This window comes from Macaca mulatta, chromosome 20 (genome assembly GCF_049350105.2).
Source record: "Macaca mulatta isolate MMU2019108-1 chromosome 20, T2T-MMU8v2.0, whole genome shotgun sequence".
Lineage (NCBI taxonomy): Eukaryota > Metazoa > Chordata > Mammalia > Primates > Cercopithecidae > Macaca > Macaca mulatta.
In genome coordinates, this window is record NC_133425.1 from 46,611,642 (window position 1) to 46,637,059 (window position 25,418).

The following is a 25,418-nucleotide window of genomic DNA, read 5'->3' on the forward strand; positions in this document are numbered from 1 at the left end:
TTTCCCCAAGTTTCTTAATCTGGTAGAGCTTCATTTTCCTCCTATGTTGTAAACTGAGTGACTTTATCTGGGTAGTCACCAGCTGGGGGGCGGGTGTGGCCAGAGGCCACCAGACTGTCAGCCCCACATGGGTGGGGCACATGGTAGGCATTCGAGAAATATTTATCGAATGGGTGAATCCAGAGAGTGAAGGGATGCTCTGGTCCATCTATGCACACTCTAACATGCTGACAGATGCTAGCAGCCTTGGATTCTTTACCACAGAGCAGTATCTCAGACTCTAATGCATTCACAGATAACCTGGGGAGCTTGTTAGAATGAAGATTCTGAATTGCAAGGTCAAGGATGGGGCCTGAGATTCTGAATTCCTTAATGAGCTCTGGGGTGCTGCTGTGGCTGTGGGTCACGGACCACTCTTTGTGTAGTGAGGGTGTAAATGAGTGGCCAGTGAGTCCACAAGTCGTGTGTGGTTGAGTGGAGTAGGGCGGGGGTCACCTTGACTAGTGATTTTTCCAATAGGAGCATGACTCAGTTCTCCAGCCCATCCTGTATCAAGAAACATCCCTAGTGTGACAACACAGGACTGTGAGCGAAGAAAGAGCACACCCTCTGTTTTCCCCTGCAGCAGTGAGGGCAGCCTGGCCATGCTACTTCTCGTTTGCCATATTTGGTGAACATGATGGCTCTGACTCTCTGGTATTGTGAGTCACCAGCCCATGGCACCAGCATTAATTGCCATGAATACTTGTTAGAGATGGTGAGTGTCCAGTGCCAGGCATATGGTTGGTATGTGATAGGCACTCAGGAAACAATAGCTGCTGTGATGAGGATGATGATGGTGATGATGATTATTTTATGAAGTCCTTTCACATCTCATTTAGTGTTCTCAGGAACCCACCCAACGACACGAGTAATAATTGTGCAGTGTTTATCTCTAGATCCTGGATGTACCAGGCTTGTTCCCATCTCCACACCTTTGCTGTGAGCAATGGCTTTCAGATGGGAGCAACTTCCATCCCCAGGGACATTTCGCAATATCTGGAGACATTTTGGGTTGTCATGACTGAGGGGTGCTACTGGCACCTAGTGGGTGGAGACCGGGGAGGCTGCTGAACACCCTACACTGCACAGGACAGCCCCCCAAAAGCAAAGAATTAGGCCACAAATGTTAACAGTGCCGAGAGTGAGAAACCCTGCCTCAGATGGTTCTTTCTATAGAGATTACTCCCCCAATTCTACCGTGGAATATTCTATAAGCTTGCTAAGCTGACTTTGGAGTGAAAATGTGTTATGATGTTATTGTCCTAATTTTTAAGGCCTAGAGTCTCTTAGTGGTATAAGTTTAAACTAGAGGCCTGCAGAGGCTTTCTCACTGTCTTTTCACTGTATACCCCCCACCCCTACCTTTACAGTAGGGACGTGGGAGGGGCAACAATTTCATATTCCCATTTAAGATGTGATGGAGGGTTGGAGAAAGGAGCCCCAGTGGGTATGTGCTTGTGTCATCAATTTCAGAACTAGACCACAGTTTTTTGGTCGCTGTCTACCCTCCCTAACCAAGACCAGCGAGGGATGCCAGCCCAGACAAGGAGGCAGAATTCTTGGGCCCACCTTGGCTGTAACATCCACAGCAGTTTTGTTTTTTCCAAACACAGCAAAAGGGACCCCCCCCAAAAAAAAATTTGCATTGTAAGGAACTAGTTTGGCAAAATAATGCCTTTTCACCTCCAAAAAAATAAAGAAGGACTTGATGAGGTATGGCCTCCCTCTAGGAATTTAATTTGGAATGGATTTTGACAGCATGTGGGTTTTTGCACCACCTTCCCGAGAGCCAGGAGCTGCTACAAAACCTCCGGCAGCATTCCCCATTCCACACAATGCACAGGAATGAAATGCAATGATCCTTAGAGGTGGCCTGGCCAGTACCTGTGAGCCTGGGAAATTTTTTTTTTTTTTTGAGATGGAGTCTCGCTTTGTCACCCAAGCTGGAGTGCAGTGGCACAATCTTAGCTCATTGCAACCTCCGCTTCCCGGGTTCAAGCAATTCCCCTGTCTATGCCTCCTGAATAGCTAGAATTACAGGCACTGCCACCATGCCCAGCTAATTTTTGTATTTTTAGTAGAGATGGGTTTTCACGATGTTGGCCAGGCTGGTCTCGAACTCCTGACCTCAAGTGATCCACCCACTTTGGCCTCCCAAAGTGCTGGGATTACAGACATGAGCCACCGCACCCAGCCGAGAAAACCTTTTGAACAACAAGAGGAAATGTCTGTTGGGAAGCCGAGTGCAGATGGCAGGCAGGGAGCACGTTGCCTCCTGGAAATGGTTCTTTTGCTGCGAGCTCATGCAGGAGATGTTTATCAGAGAGGAGTAGCCGGCCCACAAAGGGAAGAGCCTCTATTCTGTCTCCAGCAACCTTTTATTGCTAGTGATAGCTGCCATCAGTGTCTGGCCTGAGGAATGGTCGTGCTTGCAGGCACCTCTGTCAAGCATCCTATTGATCTGTGCTTTCTCTTCTCTGGAACAAGTGAAGAGTAGTAAAAAAGTCAGGCACTGCTGGCTGGGGTGGGTGGCGGTGTGGGCTCACTGGGGTGAGCTTGTGCGTGGTCATCCTCATAGCTGCCCTCCCTCCAGAACTGCAGATCCTCACCATACTGGCCCCACAGACACAAGCCCAGCTCACGGTGCCCCCTCAGGAAGATGCATGCCTTTTCTGATTTTTCTTCCTCATTGCAGTGGTGGCGGTGATTCATTTTTCTACCATTGACATGTTAGATGTCTGTTAAATAGGACTGAAAGCAATTAATCTGGAGCAGAACACCTGAATATCCCATTCATAAATAATTGTTTTTCTTGGTGTCCCAGCATCAGTGTGTGAGGGAAGATTTACAAGCCTAAAGCCTATAGGCCAAACTCATAGAAAAAAAGTGTGGGCCCAATCCTCTGACTGTACACATGAGATTAAATGGCCATGATTCATAGATTGCCATAAGCACCCGGGGGACATTTTTATGGCATGTTCGTAAGTGTTTATAATGTGGAAGAGACAGCCTCCACCACCAGCCCCAACCAGGGCATAAAACCCATCTTCCAAATAAAAAAAACAAAGGCACTTTAGCAAAGTTCTGTTGTGTGGCTGTTAAAATGGCAGATAAAAGTCTGTTGAGCATAGGGCAGGCTGAAATTAGAGTCTGAATGTGTGTGTGTTTGGAAGGAAGGGCATCTCTGGAGCAATATTGCTGAGTTGTTGCTGCATGGTTAAGGACCCTGCCAAACCTGGGGGTGAGTCATGGCTCTATTACCTGCTAGCCATGTGACCTTGGGCAGGTCATCCAAGTACACTATGCATCAGTTTATTAATGAATAGTATAGTACCTGACCTCCTAATTTCTTGCAAGGATTTCATGAACTTGTGTTTACGAAATGTTAAACCTGTCCCTGGAGCATAATAATAGCTCAATAAATGTTAGAGAGGAGATAGACAGGCTGTTGATGATGGTGGTAGTGAGGTTGATGGCAATGATCCCTGGTGTCTGGAATGTACCAACTTACAAAGTACAGCCACGTGCCTCAGTCATCTGACCCTTTCCTCTGTGTGTTAAGGAGCAGGTTCAACCACTTCGCAACATGCTTGATGGTGCAAAGAGCCAGGTAGAGCAGTTGTAGGACAAGTCCCTGGGATAGTTGCTTGTCCTCTCGAGCTGGTCTCAGATTTCTGCCCTCGAGCCCCTGTTCCCTCAGTGCCCTGACTCACTCGTGCTGCCCATTGACTGTGTGTCCAGAGACTGTAAAGTGATTTTAACATCAGGACTAGCACACCATGGTTAAGAAGGAGAACTTGCTGCCAGCATCGCCACTCAACATTTTTGTTTGGATTTGGCTTTTGGAGGGTCTGCGCCTCCATGCCGTTGTGTTCGTCACATGTTGCCAATTCGTGGTGAATGTGGCAAGCGTGAGACTCCAAGCAGCCAAAGTTAAGTGTAGAGGGGAAGTTTGCCAATTCAGCAACTGGGATACTGTGTACCCTTTTTGGTCAATCAAAACCTTGTGTTGAACTCAGATCATCCTTTCGTGGGGGCCATCTGAGTCTGTACTGATCTCAATAGCTAACATGTATGGAGCCTGGCTTTACAAGAGTGATTTCAGTGAAGCTTCGCCACAGCCTTATAAAGAGGACCCTTTCATCTGCCAGCTTTCTTGGCTGTAAGCAACAGAAGCTGACTTGCTTTCTCAAAGTAAGAGAGTTTATTGGAAGGAGGTTGTCAGAAGCTGGAGCACAAGGTTGTGAAAAGGAAGGGGGATTCAGGGAACCCCAGAGAATCAGGAAGGCTGTTCCATGTGACACCTCTGTGACTACAATCAACAAAACTTCCAGTCATCTCCACGGCCTGGAGTCCCTCAATCGGGATTTGTTGAGCTTACTTCAAGACCGGCCATTTGGCTAGACCAGGTCAGGAAAAAGAGATGTTGTCTGTTAAGCAACAAGAGTACTTAGCAGGGTCTATCTTTCTCCAAGACTATGTATCATTGGGGGAGCTCCCAAAAAAGTTTTGAAGGTGGGGGACTGGATTCCAGATAGTCCAGATTGACCAGTCACCACCACAGTAGCATTAATGTCCCGATTTACAGATTAATGCACTGAGGCTTAGAAGAGTTGGGTAAATTGCTCAATTTCATACAAGCAACAAGTGGCAGAGCTGAGATTTGCACTCACAATTGTTGCTGTTCTTTTTTTTTTTTTTCCCGGAGACAGAGTCTTGCTCTGTTGCCCAGGCTGGAGTGCAGTGGCATGAGCATAGCTCACTGCAAACTTGAACTCCTGGGCTCAGGTGATCCACTCCTGCCTTGGTCCCCCAAAGTGCTGAGATTACAGGCGTGAGCTCCTGCACCTGGCCACTGCTCTTCCTTTGAGTAGAGAATGCATTGGTTAGGATGCGTTCAGCAGACAGTAATAGAATCCACTACTCAAATGGACCTAACAGCAAGGACATTTATTCACTCCCACACTCAGAATTAATCCAGGGCTTTCATCATGACATCAGGGACTTGCACCTGCTTCATCTGAAGGCTGGGTTCCCTCATGGCTTCAGAGTGGCAGCCACAGGCATCAGAGCTCTTTGCTTCCTTGTTCACATCATGTTGGGGGAAGTGAGAGTGGACTTTCATACTCTCTCTCTCTCTCTCAAGTGCATGAAATACCTTTCTCAGAAGCCTCTGGCAAACCTCTCTTTCAGTCTTACTGGCTGGAATTGGATCACACGACCACTACCAAACCACTTGCTGAAAGTGATTAACCTCAGACCTACCACTGGAGCTGGATTCAAACCCCAAACTGCATGGCCTTTGCCAGGTGACAGAGGGTGGTTTAGCCGTTGGGGAGTTGGCCATGGTCCACTATGAGGAATAACAATGTATATGTTTAACTCCTCTTTTACATAGAACAAGGACCCAGGCCAGTCAATCTATTTACCATACTGATACCTGTGGTCAAGTTTAACTTTTTCTCTAGCTCATAAATGCTTTACTGCATAGTAGTAGTATAAAGACAATGAAGATAAATTATTTCTTCATTGTTCTTCCCAGCCTGGACTTTAACATCTCACTGATCTATGGCCAAAAGACATCTATTACAGACACCTTGCCCTGGAGCTTAGCTAACCACCTTCCATTATCATTAGTGGCTCATGTTATTTTTCAATGTTCTTGAACATAGCTTGTGACTTGGTTTCCTTCTAATACAATGATGGCACCATCTGTGGGTGACTCTCGGTTTGAGGTAGGGGTGAGGGTTGGATAGAGAAGAAACTCCCCCAAAGGCATGACACTTTGTAAGCATAGCAGCTTCTCAGAGCAGTATTGCACCATTCGGAGGCCATGGGTTGCAAGTAACAGAAACTCAAGTTGAACCAGTTTATGGAAGAGGGAGACTAAAGAGGAAGACTTTTCTGGAGTATCGCAGAAAAGATGCAACAGGACCTAATGAAATGAGGGGTTCAAATGGGATCAGGACAAGTGATCTTTTTTTCTGCTTCCCGCTGAGCATCTGCTCATCCTATCCACTTGCACACTGGCTTCTTCCACTTCTGGCACCCTCATGGAAGGAAATGAGGCTACCTAGAACATTTCACGCCTTGCTTGAAGATACTGGAGGCTCTCTTTTATTTTCGTTTCAAGGATTCCTGAAAGATCTCTTTTTGGCTCAAGGTGACAGGTGCCAACCGCTGAGGCTGTGGTCAGGAGTCAGGTTGGACTTACAGAGTGATTCCCTTGATGACCATGTAGAAGATGGGAGATGGGGAGTGATGCAACAATTCCTGGAAAAGGAGTCCTGGGAGGACAGTCCCATAGGCTGCATCATAATCATCTAGTGCCACTGAGTGGGGCAGGTGGCAGGAGAAAAAGAAGGGAATTCCCCGTGTGATTCTGTAGACTTGGCTGTGCCTGCAGTTTTCCAAGGAGACTAGAGAGCTCTGTCTTCTCACCACTTCTTCAGAAGGATTCGCTGAGGAAGCTGCTGGATCTTTCAGAAGGTGGTGATGAACAGAGCTGAGCGAATGGGCATGGCATAGTCCATGCCTTATGAAGACCAAAGACTGGCTGGGGAGAGAGATGTGTGCTCAACTCAGGGCCTTCACTGGGGTTCCAGAAGTCCTCTGCTGCCACACTTACCACATATATGGTGACAGCTGTCTATGGGTGGATTTTTTTTTTTTTTTTTTTGAGACAGTGTCTTGCTCTGTCACCCAGGCTGGGGTGCAGTGGCATGATCTTAGCTCACTGTGACCTCTGCCTCCTGGGTTCAAGTGATTCTCGTGCCTCAGCCTCCCAAGTAGCTGGGATTACAGGCATGTGCCACCGTGCCCAGCTAATTTTTATATTTTTAGTAGAGACAGTGTTTCACCATGTTGGCCAGGCTGGTCTCAAACTCCTGACCTCAAGTGATCTACCCACCTCGGCCTTCCAAAGTGCTGGGATTACAGGTGTGAGCCGCTGGGCCTGTCCAGTGGGTGGACTTCTTGAGGGCAGGGGGCTGTGTCTGGATCTCCTTGATGGCCCAGATCTTAGGTATTTTCCTGACACTGCACAGGTGCGTCAGGTGAGTGATTGAATAAATTCTTCCCCATGCAAGGCAGAATGAGAGGAGTGCTAAAGAGAGACAAAAGATGGTTACTTTGAGGAGGAGAGGTTGGTTCTTTCCAACGGGTAGACTGGGGCAAGTATCACAGATGTAACACCCACTGAGCTATGCAGGAGTGGTCTCCAGAAATGCAGTAGATGGGAAGCAGAGTGGTGATGCAAATTGGGGCTTAGCCTGAGAGGATTCTTGGCTTTGCCCAGGAAAGAATTCAGGGGTGAGCTGGTGGTAAGGTAGAAGAAAACAGCTTTACCAAAGTGTCAGTGTTGCAGTTCTGACAGTGATGCAGCTCTGTGACTGCTCCTGCAGAGCAGGGCTACCCCATAGGCAGTGTGCTGAGAGCAGCAGCTCAGGGCAGGTTTGCAGTCATAGTTATACCTACTTTTCATTGCATGCAGATTAAGGGGTGTTTTTTGCAGACATTTCTAGGAAAAGGGTAGTAACTCCTGCATCATCAGGTCATTTCCATGGAGAGGAGCAATAACTCCTGGGTGTTGCCACGCAAAGGTAAACTGACGTGGCACACTGGTGGGCGTGTCTTATGGAAAGTTGCTTCTGCCTAGTTCCTATTTTAGCTAGTCCTCCATTTGGTCCAGTGTCTGAGCCCTATCTCTGGTATTGAGTCCCACCTCCTACCTCAGTGGTGGGGGTCGGTTCTGCCTGGATGGGTTCAGAGCCTCCTTGCTGCTTCTGTCTCTGGCCTGGGCTTTGACAACCCATATTCTCTCTAGAACACCATTTAGGTCACAGCAATTAAACTTGAATTTTTCCAAAAAATCAGCAGCTACCTGATGTCCACTGTATCTTTCTGGAGTTCCATGTATTTCCAACTAGATAGACTTTTCCATCTTCATAATAGGCGAGAAGGAGGGGATTGGGAGGGGCCATGGGGAGGAGCATAAGGAGGCTACATGGGAGGCAGCCTCTGAGGTTTCAGCGAGCCTTCCACACAGTGCTGCCAGCAACACACCATGTGATCCTGAGCAAGTCCCTTTCCTTCACCGTAGCCCCAGTTTCCATTCATAAAACGAGGAGATGGGATTCAGTCACTCTTGTGGTACTTTGCAGTGGTAACGTTTCATGCTCCTTTCTGTGCCCTACTGGTCATGCCAAGTGTCTAAGAAAGGCAGTGCTTGGCCTAAGTCACCTAGCAAGTTGGGGAAGGAGGCAGAAAGTGCACCCGCTGTGAGCAGCAGGAGGCCGTGTTCTGTTCACTGCTGGGACAGTCATAGCACCTTGCTAGTGCCTTGCACACAGTAGGTACTTGATAGATTTACTGAATGAATGCATGCACGTTTCTAGACTCCTGAGTTAGTGTAGATTCCAGAAGCTACTGTCTTTCTGTTAGGATTCTAGAAATAAGCCCTCAACTTCCCCACCAGGATGGTTTGTTACCAAATGGGGATCCAATCCTTTCTTTTCTTTTTTTTTTTGAGACAGAGTCTCACTCTGTTGCCCAGGCTGGAGTGCAGTGGCGCAATCTCGGCTCACTGCAAGCTCCGCCTCCCAGGTTCACGCCATTCTCCTGCTTCAGCCTCCCAGGTAGCTGGGACTGCAGGCACCCGCCACCACACCCGGCTAATTTTTTTGTGTTTTTAGTAGAGACGGGGTTTCACCGTGTTAGCCAGGATGGTCTCGATCTCCTGACCTCATGATCTGCCTGCCTCGCCAACACTTTTTTTGTAATTGAGGTCAGTAACTGTCTAGGAAAGGAGAAGCTGGGATTTATCCCTAATTTCCCATGGGGACCTGAAACCAGTGCAGCTCACAGGAGAAGCAGGACGAATCTGCAGAGGAAACTGTCACATAAACTGTCAACAGGTATGTGTGGCAAACCAGGTGCGTGGGCTTGCATCTTAAGGACTGAATGCGGTTGAGTCCTCTGGAGGTTGCCAGCACCTTGGAGATGCAACTAGGACCTGAAAGCATTGTCAGAGTGGCTGGAGTGCTCCCTAGCACTGAATAGGAAGGCAGGCAGCTTAGAGTGGGATCCTGGGCTCTATGCCAAAATGCAATCCAATGTTTTTGGAGATTCAGTAGGATAATAAATTAAGGCCGAGGTGAGGCCATCAACAGGAGAATCTTGTTTCATATTCCAGCTAGATATTCTTTCATCTATTGTTATATATATACATTTAGAGATGGCCCACTGCCCAGGCTGGAGTGCAGTGCCATGATCCTAGCTCATTGTAGCCTTAAGCTCCTGGGCTCAAGCAATCTTGCCCCCTCAGTCTCCCAAGTAGTTGGGACTACAGGTGCCCAACACCACCACCAGATAATTTTAAATTATTTTTTCTGTAAAGATGGGGTCTTGCTGTGTTTCCCAGGATGGTCTTGAACTCCAGGCCTCGAGTGATCTTCCTGCCTCAGCCTCCCCAAGTGCTGATTTAGGCATGAACCACCATACCTGGGCCATTCATATATTTACTATTTTATTTATGTTTATGGAAGCCACAAGATTCTCAGCAGTCAATTACAGCATTCAAGAATGATTTCTCAGCTGGGTGCAGTGGCTCACGCCTGTAATCCCCACGCTTTTGGGAGGCCAAGGCAGGTGGGTCACCTGAGGTCGGGAGTTCCAGACCAGCCTGACCAACATGGAGAAACCCCGTCTCTACTAACAATACAAAATTAGCCAGGCATGGTGGTGCATGCCTGTAGTCCCAGCTACTTGGGAGGGTGAGGCAGGAGAATTGCTTGAACCTGGGAGGCGGAGGTTGCAGTGAGCCAAGATAGTGCCATTGCACTCCAGCCTGGGAAACAAGAGCTAAACTCCGTCTCAAACAAAAAGAAAGGATAATTTCTCTTCTAAAGAAGGGTCTTATGTTATTAAATCCAGGGCTTTCAAACTCTTTTGAACCCATCCTTAAAAAAATACCTTTTCCGGCCGGGTGCAGTGACTCACACCTGTAATCCCAGCACTTTGAGAGGCTGAGGTGGGCGGATCAGGAGGTCAGGAGATTGAGACCATCTTGGCTAACATGGTGAAACCCCATCTGTACTAAAAATACAAAAAATTAGCTGGGCGTGGTGGCAGGCGCCTGTAGTCCCAGCTACTCAGGAGGCTGAGGCAGGGGAATGGCGTGAACCTGGGAGGCGGATCTTGCAATGAGCCGAGATCGCGCCACTGTACTCCAGGCTGGGTGACAGAGCAAGACTCCATCTCAAAAAACAAAACAAAGCAAAACAAAACAAAAACAATAATAACAAAAAAACCTTTTCCATCAGGATCCAGTACACGTGAACAGATATACTACTGGAATAAGAGTTTCAAAGAAACAAAACTTGACTGTAATATATGTAATGCATTCTTAATATAGTGGTTCTCAAAATGGTTTGGGACCAGCAGCCCCAACATCACCTGAAAACTTATTAGAAATGCAGATTCTTGGCTGGGCACCGTGGCTCACGCCTGTAATCCCAGCACTTTGGGAGGCTGAGGTGGGTGGATCACCTGAGGTCAGGAGTTCGAGACCATCCTGGCCAACATGGCGAAACCCTGTCTCTACTAAAAATACAAAAAAAAAAAAAAAAAAAAAAATGGAAGGGCGAGGTGGCAGGAGCCTGTAATCCCAGCTACTTGGGAGGGTGAAGCAGGAGAATTGCTTGAACCTGGGAGGCGGAGGTTGCAGCGAGCCAAGGTCATGGGTGATAGAGGGAGACTCTGTCTCAAAAAAAAAAAAAAAAAAGAAAAGAAAAGAAATGCAGATTCTTGGGCTCAACCTCAGATAAGCTGCATCAATCATTCTGCGAGATTTACCAAGCGATTCTGATATATGCTAAGGTTGGAAAACTACTACACAGTATAGTATAGACTATTATTCTAATCTATTTAATTAAAAAACCAAGCTGTTGATTATAAGCCACTACGTTTGGGGTTAGCTTAAAGGCTACCTAAAAAACCTCTGAGGTCTTGCCCAGTTGTTTTCCAGCTTCCCTCTCCAAACTCATCTCAGACCATCTGCTCTTTGCAACCTTGCTCAAGCCAACTTCAGCCAGACCCACTGCTTTGCTGGCTCTTAAGCCTGCAGCCCTTTCTGCTCCTGAACCTCTGCCTGCAGTGCAGCCCTGCCTGGACACCTCTTCTCCCAGCTCTTGGGTGGATGGCTCTTGCTTAGTGAAGAGTCTTAGCTCAGATACTTTTCTTCAGAGAGACTGCCCTGGCTAAATTGGTCTCAGCTGGTATATTTTATTTTTGTCATAGCCCTTAGCACAATTGATCATTATCTGCCTCCAGTTGAATCTCATTTGCGTAGAACAATGCCTGGCATATAGTAGGTCCTCAGTAAATACAGTCACACACCACCTAATGACGAACCACATATATGACACTGGTCCCATATGATTATAGCACTGTATTTTTACTGTACTTTTTCTAATTTACATTTGTTTAGATACATAAGTATTTACCATTGTGTTACAGTTGCCTACAGTATTCAGCACAGTAACTTACTGTACAGGTTTGTAGCCTAAGAACAATAGGTACACCATAAAGCCTAGCTGTGTAGTAGGCTGTGCCATCTAAGTTTGGGTGAGTATATTCTATGATGCATTTCTCAGAACGTATCTCCATCATTAAGTGATGCCTAACATGACTATATTTGTCAAAGGAAAAAAATGAATGGGTACTTCTCAACCCAGAATGCTCCCCTGATGAGTGTTTTGAATCCACAAATCCTTGGTGACCTCTCCTAGTGACATGGCCTTTCCTCCCTCCAGTGAGAAACCCTGCCCTGCCACCAGAGGGTTTTTCTTCCCTCCAAAAGAAGGAAAAAAATACTGAGAATTCTGTCTCCTGGATGTTTCTTGCCTCTCTAGTCCTCCACCATTCCCTGTGTGCAGTGATTAAATCAGAGAAATGTAGAGTAAATAGCACCAGGCTTGAACTTAGGGCACCTGGGTACAAGGGAGGGTTCAACTGCAGCCTGACTGTTTGGCCTTGGGTAACTTACTAAGTGTCTTTAGGCCCAGTACAGTAGGGGTCATAAAACCTGCTCATGGCCGGGCGCGGTGGCTCAAGCCTGTAATCCCAGCACTTTGGGAGGCCGAGACGGGCGGATCACGAGGTCAGAAGATCGAGAGCATCCTGGCTAACACAGTGACACCCTGTCTCTACTAAAAAATACAAAAAACTAGCCGGGCGAGGTGGCGGGCGCCTGTAGTCCCAGCACTTGGGAGGCTGAGGCAGGAGAATGGCGTAAACCCGGGAGACGGAGCTTGCAGTGAGCGGAGATCCGGCCACTGCCCTCCAGAGCGAGACTCCGTCAAAAAAAAAAAAAACCTGCTCATTCTCCCTTATCGAGTTATCAAGGGTCACAAAGGATAGAGCTTATGAAAATGCCAGGTATTACAAAGAATTCACCAACTTAACACCTAAAATATTGACCCATAGACCACATTCACAGCACGGAGGCACAACCTTCCTGATATGGGTTGGGTGTTCGTTCCCTCCAAATCTCATGCTGAAATGTGATCCCCAATGTTGGAAGTGGGTCCTTGTGGGAGGTATTTGGGTCATGTAGGCAGATCCACCATGAATGGTTTGGTACCATAATGAGTGAGTTCTCACTCTTTTAGTTCATGTGAGAGCTGATTGTTTAAAAGAGCCTGGCACCCTTCCTCTCTCACACGTGCTGCCAGCTCCCCTTCCCCTTCTGCCATGAGTGGAAGCTTCCTGAGGCCTTACCAGGAGCAGATGTCAGTGCCATGTTTCTTGTACAGCCTGCAGAACCATGAGCCAAATCGACCTCTTCTTTATAAATTACCCAGCTTCAGAAATTCCTTTCTAGCAATGCAAACGGACTAAGACACCTCCCAAGGAAGTTGGGAGAGCTTGGGCATGCAAATCCATGGTAGAGCATGCAATCACGAAAATACCTGTGTGAATTCTAAAAGGAGCCCCTGAGCCGTACAGTAGAAAAAGGAGCTTTTAGTAACTTGCATAGGGATTTTCATATTGTTTGCAAGTCATTTAATGCAGGTGGGCATGCATCATGATCCATAATACTCCTGCGCTCCTGCCTCCAGCCATCCTTGGCCTCTTCACCTTCACGTCCTCCCTGCTGGAACCCAGCCTGGAAAAATGGTGAGTTGAGCTCCCCCTGGGGGGCTCCCATGGCTGTCCCCTCCTTCCAGAGGCATGTATGGGGGTGAATGTGGGCCGGGAGGGATCCTGGAACATCATGCTGTCTGATGAATGGCAGGCCTTCGGCGTCACTGAGCTTTCACACCTGAAACCATTAAAGGTTGTTCTCCTTTTAATTCTTTATGGTCGTTCTCACTCCTTCCTTAGAGAAACCTCTGATTTTCACTTGCGAGACGCTTGGCTGAGCTTGTCATACCCTAAAAGGTGATTTCAGTTCTCTGATGCCAAAGAGCCTCTTCCGCTAATCAAAACACAGCTGCAGAGGCCTGTGTGATCTGCTAATGGGCACCCCAACTCTGGGGTATGTCTGTCTGTACCTGGGAAAATAGATGTAATTAGGATAACAGATATCATATGTATATGCAAATGTAGCAGGTAAAAATGACTAGAAATGAGACAGGGCTGCAGTTTGCCAAATCCCATCAGACCAGCTATGCAGCTTAACCAGATGCTAACACCATCACCACCAGGCCTTCCCCGGTACCAGCTCTGGTGCCCTTGCTTCATCTTCTTTTCTCCACCATGCTGCAACCCTAATGCAAGTTATTTTTATTTTATTTTTTTATAGATAGAATCTCTGTTGCCCAGACTGCAGTGCAGTGGCACAAGCAAGGTTCACTGCAGCCTCAAACTCCTGGGTTCAAGTGATCCTCCCACCTCAGCCTCTTGAGTAGCTAATCTTTAAATTTTTGTAGAGACAAGATCTTGCCGTGTTGCCCAGGCTGGTCTTGAACCCCTGGCCTCAAGCAATCTTCATATCACAGCCTCTCAATGTGTTGGGATTGCCTATTTTTATTTTTTAATATAACAATAGATCCCCGTAGTTTTCTGAAGAGGCTCTTTCAAGAGCTTCAGATCTTATGAGGCTGCAGGGATCCTAGCATCTGAGAAGCTGGTGGGGGAAAGATGGACAAAAGAGAGGACCTCTTCAGTGTTTTTCCTTTAATGAGGGTTTGATCCCCACAAGGACAGCATCAGGATTGGAGGGGACCTGATGCGTCATTACCAATCCGGAGTTGCCTTTTGCAGAGAGAACAACCCCGTAAGGATGAGAAACACCCCAAAGCTTCTTGTCTGGAGTCAGGAGGCTCAGGCTGAAGTTCTATTTCTGCCTCTTCCTTGTGGTGTGCACTTAGGCAAGTGACTTACCTCTCTGTGTCTTGTGTTCTTCACCCTAAAATGGGCACAACAACAGCACCCACCTCAAAAGGCCTGCAGGACATAGGCTCTCAGATGATGTCTTCCTTTGTGATAGGTACATGGGCAGGTGAAGAGAGATAAACATCAGGCCCAGGGTTCTCACTCCACTGCATCACTCCGTCTACCTGCCCACAGATAAATCACTTCACCTCTCTGAGTCTCAGTTTCTTCATCTGTGAAGTGGGCTAATGATGGATGTCATAGTGCTGCTTCACTGTAAACAACAACATGCCATTAAACAGAAGCTAGTTACGCATGTTGAGTAATGACATCTGCATTTTGGGGGAGTGCCAAGTCTGATAAGATTGAAGAGCATTTCAACTGGGCGTGGTGGCTCACACCTGTAATCCCAGCACTTTGGGAGGCTGAGGCAATGCCCTGTGTCTGAGAGGGGTTAAGGAAGTCATCACTCCCATCTGGTCTATCAGAAGGGCTGCCAAACTATGCAGGCAAACGACTTGGGCACTGCCTTTATCGAGCTGTGCAGTCATTGAACAAGGGCATCCAACTTCACCAAACTAGGAGGGTCTGCGTGTGCACATCCATCTCTGTTGTTGGGACTGGGGCCTGTGCCTGTTTCCATTCTGTATGCTGTGTGCTTGACACAGTGCCTGGTGCATTACATGCTCAATAAATATGTATTGATTGATGGATGAATAAATGAAATCATCTGCGTCCATGGATGAATAGATGGTCAATTACATTGTCAATATTCTACCCTGTGGGTGGAGTGGAAAAAGCAGTCAGAATCTTGGTCCTTTTGCAAATGGTGGAAGAGGACAATATTTGTAGAGTGTGTACAGACTTTGCAGTCAGAGCTACGTTCAATTCTCAATATTGCCATATCTTAGCAGTGAGCTTATTCAAACTTCAGTTTAAGAAAACATGCTAACCTTCAGTTTCCTCATCTGTGAAATGAGGATAAAAATATTGCCTCCTTTATAAAATTATTGTGTAGATGCTATACATTTGTACATGCCAGGGCCTGCCATGTTACCAAGTGGAAGGTGGTAGAATGGAAATGAATCTCCTTCTTTCTTCCCCTCTGCACTACACAGATTCCAAGCATATTGTTTTATACCCAGCCAAGTCTGAAGCCCTGGAAGTGGATCTGATCTTTTACCTGTCTCTAGCATTGATGTTTTTTATTCTGTTGAAGGCATCAATATTTGTTCAATAGTATAAATCTTAAATAAGCATCTAAACTACATATTACAGATGATGAAAGTCATTTCTGCACAGAAGATTATCTCACATGATCGTGTTTCCTTCGTTATCTGGGGCCTCTGTAGTTGGCAAATCTCCGCAGCTACTTAAATGATAACATTAGTCCTAATGCCATGTAAAATGACTCGTTCCTCAGGGTAGGTTTATTTTTAATAGTGTATGTCAGCAGCAAATAGCTTGGAAGACCCCAGAGGAAAAAGCACAGCTCAGGCTCTCACTGAAGCGATGATATAGATATATTTAATATCTATATTAAAAACCTTTTAGGCACCATGGTGATATTGAACTGGATAGTTAGGCGTGTGCAGGGAAAATCCTGGGCTGTTTATAGAGCGTGATGCAGTGTGCATAGTAGAAACCTTTTGAGGTTCTTCTAAGTCAAATTTGGGCCTCAAAAATCTTTGACAGACATTTGACCCCAGTAGTAAAATACTCTGAAATACAAGCTGGGAGAATAAAATCACTTCCTTTTCTCTTTTTTGGTAAGCCTGTTGATAAGTTTGCTGCGCTATTAAAATGTTTAATCACTTGCCTCCAGCAAGAGCGAGCTTCTGTGTGAAGTTGCAATTTATTAGAGTGCCCAGAACATACTTGCTGTTTATCCAAAAGATGGCCAGGGAATTCTTACAGAGAAAACAAACCACAATTTGAAATCAAGCATAGAATGGCAGATGAATAGATCCAAGGCAAAAATTATTTTGGAGTTGATTTCGGGGGAGACATGATAAAACCTGCACCGATTTTCTATCCCAAAGGCACAGGGTTAAATCATACAGTGGCCACAGGTCTGGCCTGTGAGATATCCCTGGGACAGATGGTAAAAGCGGTGCCAGGCCTGTCCCAGGGAGGGGAGAAGAGGCAGCAGAGGAAAGGGCTGCTTGCTAGAAGCATACCTTCCAAGAAGAGGCATTTCTCTCTGCTTTCAGGTTTGGTCAGAGAAGCTCAGCCTGGAAGGGCAATAAACAGACAGGTGCCTGGTTTCAGGAGAATGCTATGCCCAAACCCCTCCTCCCTCCTTCTCTTCTGTGGACCTCACTCTGGCCTTTCAAACTCATCCCAGGCAAACTGAGTCATGGGGCAGGGAAATGCCTTCAAGACAGTGAGCATCATTCAGTTATGGCTCCTGAAGGCCTCTTGCTAGTGGCACAACACCATGGACCTAGCCCTTGAAGGAAGAGGAGAGAAGGAGCGCCTTGGAGGGCCACGGATAATTAACTCCTTCCAGAAACTGGTATCCAGGACTATGCCTCGGAGGGCACCTACGGATAATGAGCCTACCATCAGGTCACAATTTTCTAAACACAGATGTGTAAAGACATAAGGAATTTCCTGTTTATCATCCTGTCTTTGCCTATACAAATTCCTTTTTAAATCTGGATGATTGTATCCCAAACTGGGTTATAAAGAATAACAGATATTCTGGCAGAAAAGAATACTACGGCTTAATACATTTGGGAAATACCGCATACCTTGAATCACCAGATACAATGGCATATTAATGACTCTCCTATGTCCTGAACTGAAAACTAGCAAACAAAACTGGTTTCACTCTGTTTCCCCCAGTGTTTCTCCAAATGGTTTGGCTACGAACTGCTTTCTTCACAGAACAGCTATCATCATCTTACCTTTGTGGAAGGCAGTTTAAGAATTGCTGTGTTATGGTAGGCAGAATTCTAAAAATGCCCTTGTTTCCCCCAAGATTCTCCTCTTCTGTTGATTCAATTGAATATTTACACAAATGCTGCTGAGAGGGAATTTTGCAGATGCAAGTAAAGCCCTAAGTAAATCGACTTTAAAATATGGAGAGTATCTGGGTGAACCTGAGCCAATCAGGTGACCTCTTAATTGAAAGGGTGAGGATTTGATGTTCCTTCTGTGGCTTTGAAGGTGGAGGGAACCCCATGAGAAGGAATATGGGCAGCCTGGAGAGGCAGAGACCAACCCCAACCCCCAGCTGACAGCGATGAAATGGGGACATCAGACCTGAAGCCACAAGGAACCGGATTCTGTCAACAACTGTAAAAAGCTGGAAGCAGAATCTTTCCCAAAGCCCCCAGATAAGAACCCAGATGGCTGACACTTTGATGTTGGCCTTGTGAGACTCTGAGCAGAGTCCAGGTGAGACTACCTGGACTTCTGACCTGTAGAATTGTGGGATAATAAATGAGTGTTGTTTTAAGCTGCTAAATTTGTGGTAATTCATTTTGCAACGACAGAAAACTACTACATACTGATTCAGAGAAATCAAAACAGAAGTGGTACACTCTTCTCTACCCTTTTACATTCACAAGGTGTTTCCAATGTAACGCTCATGTATGGTCAGGGCAGGTGTCTCTGTTTTTACAGGTGATGATATAGACTCAGAGAGATTAAGTCACTTGCCCAGGACACTCAGCTAGGAAATGGGGGAAGGGGACTTGAACGGGCTTTTTTGTGTGTGAGTTAGGATGGGGTGGGGGCGTGTTTCCTTTACTGTCTTTTGCATTCAAATAGGAAAAGGCATTTGGAGAGACTGCAGTTGGGAGCTTGCAAAGGAGGATGTAAAAAAAAAAAAATCAGGGAAGAACACATCAAGCAGCCGGTTCAACTGCTTCATCAGAGAGGTCCTTTCTTTCATCTCTTGTGTCTGAGCAGAAAAGCTTGTTAGAGAAAGGACCTACAGCTGTGAGTCAGTGACAATGTGTGGGGGCAGGGTCTTATGAGGCCACCGGAAGTGGGCTGCTGGGATGCTTTATACGGACAACTAAGGGTGAAGACACGCAGGCCTGTAATATCAAGAGAAACAATGTTTGCAGGCTGACCGCCCAGATGGGTGGTTTGCAGAGGTGGAGCTGCCTGCATAATTAATCAGCTCTAGCTTTCTTCGCCACAACTGGCATTCCTACCTGTACCCGCAGCCCTTGAGGGGCCCCTCACTCAGTGTCATGGAGCAGACAAGTCATCTGGGACCACTGCCCACTAACCCCCATGGACAGAAGTGGAGACTGAAGCCCTGAAAAGGAACAGGACTTCCTCAAGGTCACAGTCAAGGATCCCCTAACATATGACAATTCTCTGTGTTGGTTAGTGATGACTTCCTGATGAGCCAGTATTCCTTACTGAGCAAATTTAGTGTGCGTGTATGTGTGTGTGTGTGTGTGTGTGTGTGTGTGTGTGTTTTGTGTCCAGTATGAGAGTCAGAACTGTGAAGTGTTATTATTGTCCTAATAATAATAGAAGTCAATACCCACAGAGTAGAGACCCAGTGCTTGATGCTGTCTTGAAAGTGCTTCGTGCTAACCCCATTCTCACAGCAAGCCCATGAGGTAGTCAGGAAATCATTAGGGCTCTTAACAAATGTTTCTGTCCAGAAGTGGATCCAGGTTTTGCAGAGCTTAAAGCTTATCCAATTTGTGGGGACCTCTTGAAGGAAAGGAATACCAACTTACAAATATAAATTAGGCACAAGGCCTCATGAAAGAGAAGAGCTTGGAAGCATTACAGTAAGTCTGTTAGTTGCACGTTAATGCTCCCTGCCCCTTGTGAAGTTACGCAAGAGAATGACTTGCTTTGACCAAGGGGATGTGAATGAAATTGATGTGTGTCACTTCTGCGTGGAAGTCTTAAGACTTAGTGAGTGATTCTCCACTTTGTTTCCTAACCCTGACTCCCATGGTCCCTGGATTGACCATGGAAACGTGTGCCAAGATGGAACCTCCTTTGCCCTGGAACTCTGAGTCTGTGATATCTAGAGCAACCTCTCTCTTAACCCTGCCCTGTGTCAACCGACATGAGATCTGGAGTGTAAGGAAGAAATAAACTTTCGTCTTGGTAATTCACTGAGATTTTAGAGATTTTTTTTTTTTTTTTTTAACCACAGTGAACCTCACTTAACCTAACTGATATAGGCAGGGTCTTATTATTGTTTCGTTTTCCAGATGAGAAAATTGAGACATAGGGAGATTCAGTTACTTGCCTGAGATCACCCAGCTAGTTAATGGTAAAACTGGGATAAATGGCTCAGTGTCTTTGTTTCTAGGTGACATTAGGGAGTGGTGGGGACTTCAGCAAACTGAAGATATTTGTTCCATTTGAAGACTGCTTCTGACTTCCTGCTGATGGTTGTAAAAGAGGAATGTAGGCCTTCATTGCCAGATCGTCTAATTTTTTTTTAAGCAGAAGCCAAAAATCCAGTGTTTTAATGTAAAACCAACTGATTGAAATATTTTCTTTTTCTTTTTTTAAACACCATGAAACTAAGACATCAGTGAGCTAGGAGGCTTGGTTCATCAGTTTGAGACCTTACAATATCCAAGTTTTCTTTAAAAACAAAACACTAAAAATTCAAGCCAGTAACAGGTATGTGCTAGTGACATAGCCATGGTAGTCTGAGAAGGCTTTGGTGGGGAGGTAGGACTGTGGCAAGATGTCCAGTGCCCAGAGAGGTTCCCTGCACTAAGATGATAGGGGCCGGGGGTGTTCCTGGGCTGGGGATGGAAAGAGAATAGTCACACAGATTTTCAAAGACTCAGTCACATCAAAAATGTTTTGTGGCCAGGCACAGTGGCTGACGCCTATAATCCCAGCACATTGGGAGGCTGAGGTGAGGCTGGGCTTGAGCCCAGGGGTTTGAGACCAGCTTGGAAAACATGGTGAAACCCCGTCTCTATATAAAAATTTTAAAAAATTAGCTAGGCATAGTAGTGGGAATCTGTAGTCCAGCTACTTGGGAGGCTGAGGTGAGAGGATTGCTTGAGCCTGGGAAGTTGAGCCTGCAGTAAACTGTGAATGAGCCACTGAACTCCAGCCTGTGCAACAGAACAAGACCCTGTCTCAACAAAAAATGTTTTGCTAGGGTTATCCAAATTTTTATAGGAGGCTGTCATACTCACACACAAATACTCCTCGAGGAAACACTAATAGTTTCACATGATGCATTTCTAGAAGCTTTCATATCACCATGCCCCGTGGGGTTGAGCAGGATCTAGCTGAATGTCGTTGAGTCAAAGAGAGAGGAGGCTGTCACTGAACAAGCCTTCCTGAAAACAGGAGATCTCCCTGGATCCAAAGAAGGCAATTCTCTGATAACTCCTTGAAGAGACCCAGGTGTTTCCATGTACCTCATCTCTTCAGCTGTCTTGTGGGGCTCCGCTCATTCTTGGGGAGTGGAGACAGTGAACAGTAAAGGTTATGTCCAAGAGGCCCTAACGTGAAAAGTGAAAAGGAAAATCAAGGTCAGATGAGACCAGTGAGCGTTCAGCACACCTGACCTCATGCATTAACCCAGAGGTTCTCAAAGCGTCAAAGGGGACTTGAAATGTCATAAGAATAAATGAACCATTTGTGGAAATAGAATCATGTGGGCAAAAACATTTGGAAAACACATTATGCAATGAAACAAGGTCCTTTGCTGCAGAACTTCTCAGAACGTTTAAAAAGCCACATGCACTGTGTGTGTCTCTAAGAGGGCAACACTCTCTCTACCTTTTTTTTTTTTTTTTTTTTTTGCAGAAGCTTTTGGGAAAGAATGTGATAGAAAACTTTCTTTGAGATGTGCTGTCTCCTTTCCTTTGTGGGTTCTCACCTCTGAATATCTTGGTCACTTCCTCTCCAGGTTTCTTTTAGAATTGCAGTTTTCTCTTTTCAGAAAAGGAGGCATTTCTATTTATTCATTAGTTTTCAGAGTGACCCGTGGAGATCGGAGAGGTTATTGCATGCCTGGCACTGTACCCCACGAGTCCTTGAGCTCTCTGGGCTGGGCACAAGCACCTGCCTTCTCTTCAACTCAGCGGTGACTTCAACTGTTGGAATTTCCAGCTCAAAGGAGGTTCTTTAAGGCAAAGAGACAATGACACTTGGGAGGTAGCAGCCTCAAGGAAACAGTCTCTGCCTGGGGACACGTACTTGGGAGGAGGAAAAGGAAGAGGAGGAGGAGAGAGAAGCCCCTGAGTGGCTGACCAAAAGGGGCCCCTTTTATGGCCTTCCTGTTTATGGCTGAGAAGTAAACAGCTCAGGAGCCAGGTTGTCTCCCTCCACAGCTGGGCCACTGGTTCGAGCTGGCCGGGGACCCTCTCTTTCTGGGTGGCAATGGGCGGAGAATCTGCCAGTCACGCTCATCTCAGAATGCATTTTTAAAAAGTCAGCATCTTGGGCATTTTTCCTTCACCCTGTGCCATCTTCTTGGCCCACACCTCAGGGGTCTTGCTTCTTTCAGGAGACAGTTGGAGATCTGTGTGTGCAAGCTTGGGGGTCAGATCCCAGCTGCAGCGCGAAGCAGCTGTGTGACTTCCGGGGAGCCCTGTACCTCCCTTATTCTCATTTACAGTGATGAGTAGTAGCCCCTTCCCCCCAGGGATCTAAGAGGATGTGCAGACTGTGCCTGTGAACTTGCCTGGCATGTGGTAAGTGACAATACATGTTTACTGCTATGACTACTATTTCAGTTGCCCTCTGGGCTCAGTCAGCCTCAGCTTCCAGGGGGTGGAGAGCTGGGGTCCTGGTTGGGGGCAGGGGCTCAGGCTTACCTCCCAGAGGGACTCCAGGGGCCTTGGTCCAGGCAGCAGCTCTCTCTGAATTAGCGCTTGGAGTGCTTTGCCTCCTGAGAAACGCAGGCTGTGATGGAGCTGGGAAGGTGCTCCAGCTAACATGAGGAAGACGGCGCCGGGGGCAGCTAACACCAGGAGAATCAATAAACTATAATTATCAAGAATGGTGTCTGTGGGGGGTGGGGGCAGAGGGAAACAGAGGAGGGGGGTGGGACAATGCCATAGAGAAGAAACATCGAGAGCAAGACACACACACACACACACACACACGCACACACACACACACTGAACAGATGCAGAAAAAGTGTGCGAGCATGAAAAGAGAACAGAAGTGTGTGCTGTGCTCAGCCCTCCTGTCCTGTCCCCTCAGGGTGGGTCTGCCTTCCTGGACAAGACAGAGGAAGTAAGAGCCAGACATCTATTAGCTCTTTACATTCCCCAAGTCCTTGTCCACATCAGTCCTTTAACTCTTGGATGCAGGGAAGAAATGTTCTCACGTCTGCTTACAATGTCTAATCTATTAACTTAGTTATGTTCAGATTTTAAAACAATATATATATATTTTTATATTGAGTGTAGTCTGTTAGGCTAGAAATAGTACTTCAACATTACCCGCACCTTCATCATCCCTGGATTGAATGCTACTTTTCAGACCCACTGCTCCTGCAAGGTTTCTTTTATTTATTTTAAAAATATTTTTAGAGACAGGGTCTCACTCTGTCACCCAGGCTGGAGTTCAATGGCACGATCACAGCTCACTGCAACCTAGAACCCCCAGGGAATAAGGGATCCTCTTGCCTTGATAGTGAGTAGCTGGGATTACAGGCATACACCACCAGGCCTGGCTATTTTCTTTTTTCATTAAAAAAATAAATAAATTTTAGAGACAGGATCCCACTATGTTGCCCAATCCTGGGGTCAAGAGATCTTCCCACCTTGGCCTCCCTCCCAAAGCGCTGGAATTACAGGGGTGAGCCACGGTGCCCCATGCTCCTGTGGTTTTTTGATACAGCACTTTTGGAACCCATTACGATGCTGTCACCTGGACTTGAAGGCCAAGCCCCACAAACCCACTGGCTACTCATGAGCTCTATCCGGTTACCACTCACTGTTTTTTCTAAAAAAGACTTGGTTTTTGAGAGCAATTTTAAGTTCACAGCAAAATTGAGAGGAAGGTACAGAGATATTCCAGACATAACCCGGCCTCCCATATAACCTTATTGCTTTCAAAAGCCATCTTTTAAAATTTCCTTCTCTCTGATCCCCCAACTCTTGCCATTTTGAGGTATCGCCCCTAGAAGGGCTTGTTACATCTGGCGCATGTTTTCTTGGCTTTCCTTCCCCCAGATTTGATCTGGGAGACTTCACAAGCACAGGAACAGGCATTGATGGAGGTTGTTGAACATGGGTGGGTTGACTTTTCTCCTGAAGGTGTCGAAGAGACCCTCAGAGGAGGAAGGCTTTTGTAACACTCAGACATGCTGAGCCCCTGTTTTTCAAGGATAGGGTTTTGGAAAATGAGCAAATATGCAAACAAACTTGTGTTACATTTGGGCTTTATTGTGTGCCGGGTCACTAGACACTAGGCTGTGTGTGTATGTGCGTGTGTGTATGTGTGTTTAACCAGCATTATCTCAGTTAGCCAGTCTAATCTCAGTGGTATTCACAGGAAGGATTTCTACATCCCTGGTAGAGTAGAGCTGCTGGCCAGGAGGTGTCCCTCCCTGTCACAGAACTTGCAGGTGGCTGAGCCTCCCAGGTGCCCAGATAGGCCATCAGCATTGCCTTTCCCCAGTGAGGAAACTGAGGCCCTAGCAGGTTAACTCTCAAAGCATCCGAGGCTCACTATAGCAGTGACCAGCCTAGGTTAGATCAGGTCTCCTGACTCTCAGCCTGTCTGATATCCGATGGGGAGAAGATGGTGAGGACAAGATGAGACAATGTGTCCTGCCTGGGAGGGGTTCTCCTGGGAGCTGTCTCACACATGCCCTCTGCCTCCCGCCCTCTGCCTTAAAGTATGCACACTCCCCTTCTCTAGCCCTGGGTGGCACGCTTTACAAGGAGCCTAGCCTCCTGGCCCTTGGCTGAGCAATCACATAGCTTGCCATGTTCCTGGGAAGCCCAGGGCAGGAGACAGAGCCCAGGGCCTGGTACTGGATCAGCCGGGACTTCTCAATCTGTGCCTGGTCCCCCACATCCTATCTCTCTGCCTCCTTTCTCCTGCCAGCGACAACCACAAAGCTCCCTCTTGCCTGGAAGCAGAAAGAAGGTTCTTCTGTGCGCCCACACAGCCAGGTCAGTGGGATCCCTTCGGTGAGAAAATTCTTCCTGGGTTTGGGCACGGATTGCTCTGCCTACAGGTGGGCAGATGCTCCTAAGCCCTTCACCTTGTGCTGGACAGCGAGCAGGCTCCACTGCACAGTGCGGGGCGTGGGTTTCTCTCTCATCACTGAGCCCAGCCTCCATTTTTTTTTTTTTTTTTTTTTTAAGGAGGTTGTGATTTCTACTTTGTTTCTCTTTTTTTGTTACTTCAAATTGACATCCTGACCTTGGGCAGAGTGTAGCAGGGAGCTTCCTTTTATTCTTATCTTTTTGTTTTGTGTTTTTGTTGTAAACTGTCTAAAACTGTTGGAGAATTTAATTTGGATACAGTGAAGCCAGATACCACAACATAAATTTACCCTCAAGACTCTGAGCTCTTAAAATGTGTAGGAAGGTCAGTTTTCTCCCCCTTTCTAAACTCAATGCAAATTTTTGTTTAGTAACTTTTTTCCCTACCTTGGTAAGATATCTTAGAGAAAGGATGGTTCAGAAAAGAAGTGGTCTGAGGTGGTGGGAGGATCGCTTGAGCCCAGGAATTGGAGGTTGCAGTGAGCTATGATTGCGCCACTGCACACCAGCCTGGATGACAGAATGAGATACCGTCTCCTAAAAAAGAAAAAAGAAGAAGTGGCGTGTGCTTTTTCCACTTTGATGAAAAGAAAAAGTATGGAATGGGTGTCTGCTAAGAAGCATGCTTCCTGCTTGGCCAATGCTGCTGGTTATTTTTATTTGCAAGTGTCAGGGCTGGGTTTCTCTAGTTTCTTCCATTTCAGACCTACTTCATACCCATTCTTAAAAGGCATTCAAAAATACAAAGGTGAAACTTTATAATAAAGACTCTAATGTGTGTTTCATTTTACTCAG

General features: G+C 46.5%; 2 long non-coding RNA genes across 2 annotated transcripts in view; both read left to right on the forward strand.

Annotated features, from left to right (window-relative positions):
• Positions 1 to 17,896, forward strand: part of LOC144337940 (uncharacterized) — a 30,062-nt gene extending 12,166 nt beyond the window's left edge. The window contains exon 2 of the long non-coding RNA XR_013411593.1: positions 13,104 to 17,896. This is a non-coding gene — a long non-coding RNA (uncharacterized LOC144337940). The remainder of the gene's footprint in view (positions 1 to 13,103) is intronic.
• A 3,725-nt stretch (positions 17,897 to 21,621) lies between these two features.
• The window catches only part of LOC144337941 (uncharacterized), an 84,375-nt gene continuing 80,578 nt past the window's right edge, over positions 21,622 to 25,418 (forward strand). Inside the window, exon 1 of the long non-coding RNA XR_013411597.1 lies at positions 21,622 to 22,088. This is a non-coding gene — a long non-coding RNA (uncharacterized LOC144337941). The remainder of the gene's footprint in view (positions 22,089 to 25,418) is intronic.